A 12,358-nucleotide genomic window follows, 5' to 3' on the forward strand; every position below is an offset into this window, starting at 1 on the left:
ATGTTCTAAAGTTTATTTTCCTGTACTAGTTGTACTAGCTTATTTTCTCAGTTAATATAATTTCCCTTTTCTGTTGTTTCCATTCTATTCTTGGGTAGTGTCCCCATCAAGTGGTATCAGAGTTGGTTTTCCTGAGTGTGTAGACAGAGCGCCGACTGTGAGGCAGTTTGCACCAGGACTGTGTGGTTGTGGGTTTGAGTTAGAAGATGCCTCCATGAAGAGAGCGTGGTGGAAGGGCCAAAGCTATTAATCCTAAGGAGGTTAGATCCCTCCAAAGGCAAGTGCAGGCATTGCAAGAGGAGCTTCGTAGAGGAGCAAATATTGCCGTAGGTGACAACAGCGAGGATGACAATGAAGAAGAAGTAATGGGACCAGAAGAGGAAGTTGACGGGGAAGTTCTAAATCCTGTAGAGGAAAGGCTTTTTAGAGCCATTAATAAGTTTGGGAAAAGACCTACAATTGAAGTGGGTGTATTTTTGAAGCCAGATGAGTTGATCGATTGGATCAATGAACTAGAAGAATACTTTGAGTATGAGGATATCAGGGACCCAGATAGGGTTAAGTTTACAAAGGCCAAACTGAAAGGCCATGCCAAAATCTGGTGGCAAGAGGTTCAATTGGAAAGAAACAGAAGAGGAAAGGAGAAGATCATAAGATGGGATTGCATGGTGGACAAATTGAAGAAGTAGTTCATTCTTGTGGACTACGAGCTAGATCTGTTTAAGAAGATGCATGGGTTAAAGCAAGCAGGAAGATTAGTCCAAGAATATATAGAGGAGTTTTACCAACTCTTGATTAGAGTGGGGAATGCAGAAGCAAATAAGGAGAAGGTTGCTCGTTATATCAGTGGGTTGCGACCTAGCATCCAGGAGGAATTAAGTCTAGTAAGAATGACCAGTGTTGAAGAGGCATACCAGTTTGCCCTACGAGTTGAAGAGAAGATGAATAAAAGGTTTGAAGGAAGACAAAGAGGGTGCGGTCAAGGAGGAAGGGGAAGCGGTAGGTCATCTGGAGGCCGCAATGAAACCCAAAAGAAAAATAAAGATGAGGGTACTAGCAGGAACCAGAGGAATGAGGGTTTCAACCACTCCCATGACCAAGACTTTGGAAATCAAAGAGGGAGAGGTAGAGGACATGGACAAGGAAGAGGAGGCTTCCATGGTTCCTATTTCCATTGCAATGAAGAAGGTCATCGTGCCTTTGAATGCCCTCAATGACAAGGAAGGACAGATCGGAGAGCTGAGGGCCAAGCTAGGGTTGCTCATGTGGATGAGGATGCACAATCATCACATTCAGAGGATGCAGAAAGAGGAGAGACCTTGGTAAATGAAAGAGTCCTACTAAGTGGTGAGGTTGAACTAGGACAATGGAGGAGTTTGTTCCATACCAGATGCAAGTGTGAGGATAAATGTTGTGACATGATCATTGATGGTGGTAGCACTGATAACTTGGTATCAGAAGAGATGCTCTCTAAGCTGAAGCTCCAGAGGGAGAAACATCCCCAGCCCTATCGGATTTCTTGGGTAAAAGATGATCATAAGGTCCTGGTAAGTGAACAATGTTTAGTGAAATTCAAAATTGGGAGTTACCATGATGAAGTTCTCTATGATGTTATTTCGATGGATGTTTGCCATCTATTGTTGGGTAGACCATGGAAGTTTGATAGACATGCAGTGCATGATGGACATGCAAACACATACTCTCTCACAAAGGATGGAGTTCACCATAAATTGAAGCCCATGAAAAAGGAAGATGAAAAGGTATGTAGCAGTGCTAGGATTTGTCTTGTTGATGGAAGGAAGTTTTTAGATGGCATGAAACATCAGCATATGTGCTATGCTTTGATTCCTAGGAAAGATAAAGAAGGTAGTAGTGAAATACCATTTGAAGTTTTAGATTTACTAAGGGAGTTTGGAGATATTATCTCTGATAATGTTCCAGATGGATTGCCACCAGTAAGGCAAATTAGTCATCAGATAGATCTGATTCCAGGAGCTAGTTTTCCTAACAAGGCTGCTCACAGGATGACTCCTACTGAAACAGAGGAGCTAAATAGACAAGTTTAGGAGCTGTTGAGGAAGGGTTTGATTCGAGAGAGCCTGAGTCCATGTGCAGTACCTGAAGTACTTGCACCAAAGAAGGATGGAGAGTGGAGGATGTGTACATATTCTTGAGCTATAAATAGGATAACCATCAAGTACCGATTTCCTTTACCAAGGATGGATGATCTTATGGACTGCTTGAGTGGAGTTCAGTACTTCACAAAGATTGATCTGAAGAGTGGCTATCATCAGATACGGATTTGAGAAGGAGATGAGTGGAAAATAGCCTTCAAGACCAAGGAGGGTCTTTATGAGTGGTTAGTCATGCCCTTTGGATTGATGAATGCCCCAAGCACCTTCATGCGGCTCATGAATGAGGTACTTAAGAAGTTCTTGGGAAAATTTTTTATTGTCTATTTGGATGATATTTTAATTTTCAGCAAGACTCTGGAAGAACATTTATTGCATATTCGTAGTGTCCTTGAAAGGCTAAGGGAAGAGAAATTGTTAATTAATCTGAAGAAGTTTGTCTTTGCAAAAAGGGAGTTAGTCTATTTAGGATTTGTTATATCACCTGGAGGTCTCAAAATGGATCCAGAGAAGGTAAAAGCCATCTTGGAATGGCCTACTCCAAGGACTGCTACTGAAGTAAGATCATTTCATGGTCTGGTTAGTTTTTACAGGAAGTTTATTAAGAATTTCAGTGGCATATGTGCACCCCTAACTGATACAATAAGAGGGGATAGAAAAGAGTTAAAATGGACTGTAGCAGTTGCGAGAAGTTTTGAATTGCTGAAGAAGAAGGTAACAGAATAGCCTGTGTTGGCACTTCCAGATTTTAGAAAGGTTTTCCAGGTGGATTGTGATGCTAGTGGCAGCACTATTAGGGCTGTATTAAGCCAAGAAGGTAAGCCTATTGCATATTTTAGTGAAAAATTGAATGATGCAAAGAAGAAGTATTCTGTTTATGATCAAGAGTTCTATGCAATAGTTCAGGCCTTAAAGAAATGGAGGCATTATTTATTGCCAAAGGAATTTGTTTTGTATACTGATCATCAGGCATTACAGTACCTAAATAGCCAAGGTAAATTGAATCAGAGGCATATGAAGTGGGTAGAGTTCTTGCAAAGCTATACATTTGTGTTGAAGCATAGAAGTGGAAAATCTAACAGGGTTGCAGATGCACTAAGTAGGAGATAGTTTTTGCTTACAGTAATGCAGATTGAAGTAGTTGGGTTTGATGAACTCAAGAATTTGTACCCCAAGGATCTTGATTTTGCTGAAGCATGGAAATCTTGTAAAGAACCTGTTGCTATAGATAGAACCAAGTGGTTAGACTATTTGATTCAGGATGGCATGTTGTTCAAAGGTAGTCAATTGTGCATTCCAAGGAGTTCCATGAGGGAAAATCTGATTAAGGAGAAACACAGTGGAGGGATGGTAGGACATTTTGGTCGAGATAAGACCATTGCCATTCTTAGAGAACATTATTTTTGGCCTCAAATTTCATAGGATGTGAAGAAGTTTGTACAGAGTTGCCAGGTTTTCCAAGTTTCCAAGGGGTTTAGTCAAAATACTAGCCTATATCAGCCATTGTCTGTTCCATCAAGGCCATGGGAGGACATAAGTATGGATTTTGTTCTTGGATTGCCAAGGACATAAAGGGGTAACGACTCAATATTCGTGGTGGTTGATAGGTTCTCCAAAATGACACATTTCATTCCATGCCACAAAACTCATGATGCTGTCCATATTGTAGACTTATTTTTCAAAGAGGTGGTAAGACTACATGGTCTTCCAAGGAGCATAGTTTTTGATAGAGATACTAAATTTTTGGGGTATTTTTGGAGGACATTGTGGAAAAATTTGAGAATAGACTTGAAATTCAATTCCACGCATCACCCGCAGATTGATGGCCAAACAGAAGTGGTAAATAGAAGTCTGGGCAATTTGCTGAGATGTTTAGTTGGAGATAAGCCCAAGGGATGGAATTTGATTCTACCATAGGCAGAGTTTGCTTATAATAACTCTGTAAATAGGAGTCCTGGGAAATCACCATTTCAAATTGTATATGGGAATAGCCCAAGGACTGCACCAGAATTGAGGAAGATAGAACAAGGGGAGAGGACAAGTGCTGAAGCTGAGGAATTTGCTGAACATATCAAACGTCTACATGAGGAGGTTCAATCACACATTACCAAGATGAATCAAGAGTATAAAGCTAGGGCTGATCAAAGGAGAAGACATAAGGAATTCCAAGTAGGGGATCTAGTCATGGTGCACTTACGAAAAGAAAGATTTCTAGTTGGTACTTACAACAAGCTGAAAATGAAAAAATTTGGCCCCTGCAAAGTTTTGAAGAAACATGACTCAGGAAATGCATATGAGGTGGAGCTGCTAGATGGCATTCACATTTCTCCCATTTTTAACATTGCAGACTTAACAGAGTATCATGATGATGATGCAGATGAGGAGCTAGTTTTAGAGCCATGTCCAATTCCTGCTTCTAAGAAGGAGAAGATAGAAGACATTCTAGATCATCGTGTGGGTAGGAGTACCAAAAATAGGTAGTATGAAGAATATTTGGTCAAATGGAAAGGACGACCGATCGAGGACTCAACTTGGATTTCAACAGCTGAGGTTTCCCATTTGGGATTTCCTCTACCATCCATGAAGTGACAGGGTCACTTTTCAATCTACCCTAGGTGTCTGATGCAGGAGCATCCAGAGGTATAAGGGCAATCCTGTGTCACCCAAAAAATGTACTTAGACTTAGTTTCTATTTTATGTCTTTACATTTTTGGATGCCCATTTGGGTCAAATAAAGGTTCCAACTCTCACAGTTCCACTATCAGTGCATTTGAAAATCTCAAAAAAATAGGAGCATGTATTTGGGCCATCATTTTGGTAAACTAGAAGGTGTGAATTGGCCAGATGAATGTAATCATGATTTAGAGCATTCCAAAAAAACAATCATGTCAATAGGCCCCACGGTTTGAAAGTTATTACAGTTTTGCGAGTTTTGGAAACCTCCTAAGAATGCTTCAAAGTCAGGTTCGGGGCATTAAATAACCTCAAAAAATGTTGAAAAATGGGGGACAAGCAAAGCTTGTCCATAAGGCTATAGAGCGCTTCGAGATCTTTCTGAAAATGTAAACGGTTCGTCAATTGGAGCTACGGTTCAAAAGTTATGCCTCCTAAAAGTTTGGTTACCGTTTCTGGATTCTTCTAGATTTGCACCGACTTCTAATGCAGCTTCTGGAACCTTCTATTTTGTTAGTGGATGCCTACTAGCACTTTCTAGAATGTACTCCTAGTCCTTAACCCTCCGGGGTCTATTTAAGGAGATTTCTAGCATTGTAAAAGGCAGTTCGGAGTGGAGTTTGAGAGGAGGTGCTAAAAGGAGAAATATTCTCCAGATTTATGCTATTGTAAGCCCTTAGGGCATGTTCTAAAGTTTATTTTCCTATACTGGTTGTACTAGCTTATTTTCTCAGTTAATATAATTTCCCTTTTCTGTTGTTTCCATTCTGTTCTTGGGTAGTGTCCCCATCAAGAATTTAACCTTGATTAAAGGATTTAGAAATGACTGTCAGGTCAACCTTGATTAAAGAACTTCAAACTAATACAATGGTTAGAAAGTACTGATGAGTTGATATAAGTACGTACAAATCACTATGCAAATACATATCACAATGTAGCTCATATGCTAATCGAGTGACTGACCTCTATTATCATCTTTGAATTTGATCTTCTCGGTAACCCTTCAAGAAATCACACTTCACCTCTTCACAAATCTTCTCAATCTTTTTCTCAAGTTTGCTATTCAAATCATCAAAAAATTCTCCAACCTTTATAAGATCTTCATGGGCTCTGCTAACCTCCTTAGATTAGCCCTTATGTAAACTTAAATAGGTATCTTGATATTTTTCCACTTAAACACCACCGTAGATCTCAGGGTTAGGTCAGATTCATCAAATCCTTCCATCTTTTCATTTCCTCCTTTCTCTTCTAGAAACTTCCCCAAACTTCTCTTTGAACCCAAGCATACAAATTATTAAACATGGTTTCCTTTGAATTAAATGTTCCAACTCATTGATTCTTATCTTCAAAGGGCTTTCCATATTCCAAGAATTCAACTATGGTCGCCAAGAAATGAGATTCCTTCACAAACTATAAAATGTCCACACTTAGTCAACATTATGTTCCTCAACCTCGGTAATCACTAGATAACTCAATCATCACTATCTTCTCTTGTTTAACTTACACTATCTTCCCCCAATTCATTTATTGGCCCTCAGTCCAACTTCTTTATTACTTTATATTTTTAGTAGCTCTTGGTTGACACTGAATCTTCTTAGCTTCTACTATTTTCTTGATCTACACTAGCATAACTCAGCTTCTACTATAAGTTCCCTAATCTTCTACTTTGAATCTTAGTTAAGTCTAAGCGCTTATTCTTTGTTTATCATCTCTTCTAGGCTTTAGCATAACTATCTTCACCATTTAGTGTTATGATTAAATAACACATTATCTTGCCAAATCTAACTAACCAAGTGCCCATTGTAATTCCCCATGAATCAACCTTTCCACTAGGTTCTCTTGTTGTTTCTTCTTCTCAAATCCTCTTTGTCAATCATCTTGATATGGCACTCTACTTAGGTTAGCAAGTGTCTCACCATTAATGTTTGACATCAATGACAAGATACTAATTGTTCTAATTGTAGTTCCAATAATCTCCCTCTTTGGCATTGATGACAAAACCTCTAGTCCCCATGCATTACAAAAAATTTACTTTCTTCAAGCATCTTACTCTATGTTCATTAACATCCTTAGTTTCATTTTGATTCTCATCTTTTTGTCTAACAATCTCCCTTTTTAGTTTCAGTTTGATTTTCATTCATACAACTCTGATATGCAACACCTCTAGGTATAAAAAAACATAGAATCCCTCTATCATATTAGAACATGAAATCAATCATCTAATGAGATTCTTTATTGATGGAAAAACCTATTGTTAGTTTGTCTCTTTATGCATTCTCCCTCTTTGCAACATCTCTTTACTTCTGCCTCTTTTCACTATTGATGGTAACTACATGATATCTTCCTCTTTCACACCAATGCCAAAGACACTTCAATACCGTCACTAGATAACTTTTTCACATACATCTTCAACACATAGATATTGTAGACCTTATGGCAAGGCATATTGTCAATTAGTGCCAAAACACTTAGTTATTTTGTATGGTTATACTATTATTAAGTAGAACCAAGTAAACCATGTTCACAGTGTTAGCTAAGAAAGAAGTGAGCAATGTAAACTGAGATGACGGTATCTACTGAGTTGTGATATCAACTGAGTGTTTGGTTTCAATTAGTGTCTTCCAAGCTACTAGTATTAACCAAGTCATCTTTGCTCATCGATTGATCAATGCGAACCAAGTATGGAGTGTTAACCAAATGCTATAGTTTTCAAGTTCCACTATATTGCCCGAGTATCAACGTATCACCCAAGTAGATAATTTGACCCGAGCGTCAACATTGAGTCAACTTGGTAAATTATGATTTGAAACTATTATGATATCTTTGTAGTTAGCTTGTAAATTCAACTATTTGGATGGATATAAATATAAGTTACTTTTTTATCCAAATAAGGACTATCACAATAACTATTAGTTGGAGAACATTGCATATAAGTGAATATGAAAGAGAAGAGTAATTAGAACACTACATGAAATATAAGGAAAGGTAGAGACTCATCTATCACAATCAGGTGATCAGTTTACATTAAAGGATCCTAATCAGCAAACCAAGTTGCACAACAAAGATCAATCCACTGATTCATCCTAATAGGTGCATTAGTCAAATCTTCTAATAGGGTGGACCTAGCAAAAAAACTCTTGATAGAGTACATACTTAATTGTATTGTATAAATCCTTCCATAAGGTGGACCTAATAGTCCTTCTTTCTCTTAATTGACGAGATCATCAGAAGTGATCAATTGTAAGCCCTAAAGGAAAACTTAATTACTAAAGTACTAAAGCTTTTGAGTATCATCCCCATCCCACTTTTACCTTCTATTTTGGAGTGTTTCTAGGTCACCAAATATTGTGTCAAGTGTTATGGTATTGTTACTTTATTGCTTTATGTTCCATTCATGTAAGTAGATTAGATAATCTAATAAAGTGAGATTAAGTGAAAGAAGTTTTAAGTGGTTCCTTATTCTATTAGAATTCTTTAGAATAACTGAGGTGGGGGGTGGGGGTGTGAATCAGTTATCCAAGGTCTAAATGCCCTAATAATACTTTTTCATCACTTATAGTGAGCCCATTAAACTATTCATCCATCCAAGCTTAAATCAACCATCTTAGCAAGTTACAACAAATGAACAAGCATGAATAAAACATGGAAGATCAACACATGACACAGTGATTTACGTGGAAACCCAATTTGGAAAAAACCACCAGTAACATGCTACTCAATTCTAACTCTTTTAAAGTGATGCCCTGTTAAAGGCCTACCCTGTTAAGGGCTTACAACACACTATTAAATGTGACCTTGTTAGAGGATTTCACCATACTGTTAGGAATGGGCCTGGTCAAAGGACTTTTTACCATTCTCTTGGAATGTCACCCTATTAAAGGATTTACAACATGGCTATTAAACCAACCTAAATCTATAGGATTTATACTGACTATTACAATTTCTAGAGAGTAACAATAATGGCTTTTGATCTGATACAAATTACAACATATCTTGCAGATTACAGATCACACTTCAGTTCAATCCTTTACTTGGCTTTAATCACTTTAGCTCTGTTAGCTTGTCATCTCAAGCTTCATCTCCTTGAGTCTTCTTGCTCGTCATACCAATGCAATCATATCTGTGGTCATCTATCAAAACACAGCATCTGTGCTCTCTTTCTCCTTAGCACCATCTTCAAAACTTCATTCTTTCATGCTTGACCATCTTCTTTGCTTCGTGAACTTATGACTCCTTAAATAGAAATCTAGAATACCTTTCTTTTTTGATTCTCCCTCTCCAACTTTTAGGGTTTCAAAACATTAGGTAGGATACAATGTATCTATCCCATATCTTGTTCTTATCTAGAAACTTTGTCTAGAATTCAATTGTATTTGCCAAAAATGTTTTACATAGTGTTCTGTGCCACCAACTCATCATTCTTATCTTCTATCTGATTCAAAAAATTCTAGATAACTACCATGTCGGCTCAGATTTGGTAAATCTTCAATTTTCAAAGTAATGCAGCAACTTGGCATTATTGGTTTACTGATGCTCAGCTTCTTCTGTGTTCCTTGACACCTGTATCATGCTCGACATTTGTTCTTTACTTGGCACTTGTTCTTTACTCAGCACTTGTTCTTTACTCAACACTTATTCTTTACTTGGAATTTTTTCTTTACTTGACATTTGTTCTTTACTTGACATTTTTTCTTTACTTGGCATCTACTAAAGTTGAACTTGCTCGACTTCAACTAAGAATCTATTTGACTCTAACTAGCTTGCTCGACTCTCTCTAACGAACTTAGTTAGGTTTTACAAATGACTTAGCTAAACCTTACATATTTGATGTGTTTTAGTGTGCCCATTCTCTGTGTCTTAGTGTATGACATCAATACACTATTTTATCAATGGCTTAGCTGATCTTTATACTTTATTATAACACCATAACTTCAACCTTTCTCTAGGTGTTCTAGTTATATCTTATTGATTTCCTCCTCCTTGTCAATCAACCAATTGATAGTATTTGGATCACTAAAGCAATTATTACTCCCACAAGTAGCAAGTTTGACATCAATGAAAAAATAATGATTGAGAACATTCTTTACCAGTTTCATTACTTTTCATTCATGATCTTTTCAATTATTTCCAACATATTCACCCCCCTCTTAGTCACTTGGTCATCATTATATTTCCAACAATTGGTATCAGAGTAAGGTTCTCTTATCATAATTTTAACAAATTGAGAGTAAAGATCAAAGACAATGGAAGTTTACAAACTAGAGAAAGCCATTGAAAATGAAAAGCTGGATCTACATGTGGCCATGGAACAAATCAAGAAACTGAAGAATCAACTATCTCAATCCTTGAAAAGAGGAATAGAGTTAGCAATACATATGAATGGAAATCTATACATAGAATAAATAATTGAAGAAATTTGTAGAGAAAGGAGTTTTGATGAAGCAAATACTACTATAGAAGATCTACTTGGAAGGAACCTCATTTTACAAGAAAAATTTAGAAAATTAAAAATAGAATAGGAGATTCATTCAGTCAGAATATGTGAGGTCATGGAGTAAAAGAAAAAATCTGAAAATGACAAAGAGATGGTATATGATGACAGAAGATTACTCAACACTAGAATAGAAGAAAAGGACAATGAAATCTATTAGCTTTCACTACATCATGAAAATATGATAAATCAACTGAACAGTGCAAATCAAGAAGTCATCAATTAAAGGATAGAAAATGATAGACTCAAGAATGATCTTAGAGTAGAAAAAGAAACCAATAAAAGAATTATGAGATCTCAAGAAAGAATAAATCAGTTGATAGAACTATCTCAGAGGAGACACAAAGGGAAAATAGGATTGAGTTACACTGAACAAGGAAAATCATCACAAGGAGGAGCTCAAAACAACAATAGGCTTACATGTAATTATTGTGGAAAGTTAGGGCATGTATCAAAAAAATGTTGGGGCAATGGAAAATCAAAGTTTAATGGTAAATGCTACAGTTGTAACAAGCATGGACACAAAAAAAGTGAATGCATAGAGAAAACCAAGTTTGAAGGAAAATGCTTCACATGTAGCAAAAAAGGTCATAAATCTTCAGAGTGTAAAACCAAGAAATGGAATCCTACTATATAGCTTGCTAAAGAAATATTTGGCTAGGATTAAAACACATAGTGCAGATGTTATCTATGTGGTGAGTATGGACACATTGTAGAAAACCATGTAAGGAATCACTTCAAGAAAAGAAATCCTACCAAGAGATATTATGTTTGTAAGAAAATTGGTCATTTAAGAAAGAATAGTATGAACATAGATACAATAGATATTGGCTTTGAGAAAGGAAAGGAAAAGGTTTCTAAAATCAAAACTCAAATGAATCAATAATGGGTAAGGAAGACTCCTAAAAGATCAACTCATGATAATGAATAATCTAGCACCTAGAATGATGAGTTGGGTGAAATAACCATCTCTGAATAAATCATGGAGACAACTAGAACTGGGAATACAAGCTATCATACATTAGTTCTAGATATGTAAGAAAGTCCAAGTCTGCATATTAGATGCACTGGGACAAGTCATGATTTAACTGAGTTGGATCTTAGTTATAACTGAGTTACTCAAGATTAACTAAGTTAAGTCAAGTTGAATGGTCTTAACGAAGAAAAGTTAATTCTAGCCAAGAATCTCTTTGACTAGTTTGTGCCAAGACAGTTCGAAGAACTAACCAAGTTATGACAACTACTTATGTATGATGCATTTATGGTGACTTAAAGGATTTTTTTTTCTTCATAAAAGGTGAAATCAAAAGCCTATTATTAACCATGAATTTTAGTTTATAGAGAAATTCAAAAAATTTTTATTGTTGAAGCTAAGTTGTAGCAAAGTTCATCTTCTTCCATCGAGCATTACGGTAGCTTCATCAAGCAAAAAGGTTCTAAAATTTTGGTGACGAACATAGTCTATGAAGTACCTCAATTCAAGTTATACCTTGTGATCGCTAAAGAAAAGGACCCAATGGGAGCACACTCACAAGTTCCTCCAAAGGTACTCTTGATTCATGATATTTGCACATTTTATCACTATCCTATTCAAGAATTGGACACATTTGAGTTGAACTAGGCATGTGAATCACTATGTGACAATGGAAACCTAAAACTTAAGCACACAAATTTAGAGGTCAAGGGTTCAACCCACATTCTCCATATGCCAAGAAATTTTCAAGTGAGGTCAATTATGTATATTTTGAGTGTGTACATGACATGCATTTATGATTAGAGCAACTAGTGAAGATAATGAAGAAAATGGTATACTGAGTTATAGGGTATCCTATGCTTGATACACCTGAGACTACCAAAACCCTAGCCCAAGGTGAGCTAACAAAGAAGAACCTAGCTAAGTGGGATAGAAGAGGAATGAAGTTTTACATCTCGTACATGGAGATCAAGTTCATTATTCATGTCATTGCACAAAAAATTTATAGTTCAAGATGACCAAATAGTGTACCCTTCAAGGTAGTGAACTTGGCATTCAAAGTAGTCAAGAACAATCTATCATTTGACC

The sequence above is a fragment of the Cupressus sempervirens genome, chromosome 10 (assembly GCF_028749045.1).
Source record: "Cupressus sempervirens isolate cs-2001-9-10 chromosome 10, ASM2874904v1, whole genome shotgun sequence".
In the NCBI taxonomy this organism is placed as follows: Eukaryota; Viridiplantae; Streptophyta; class Pinopsida; order Cupressales; family Cupressaceae; genus Cupressus; species Cupressus sempervirens.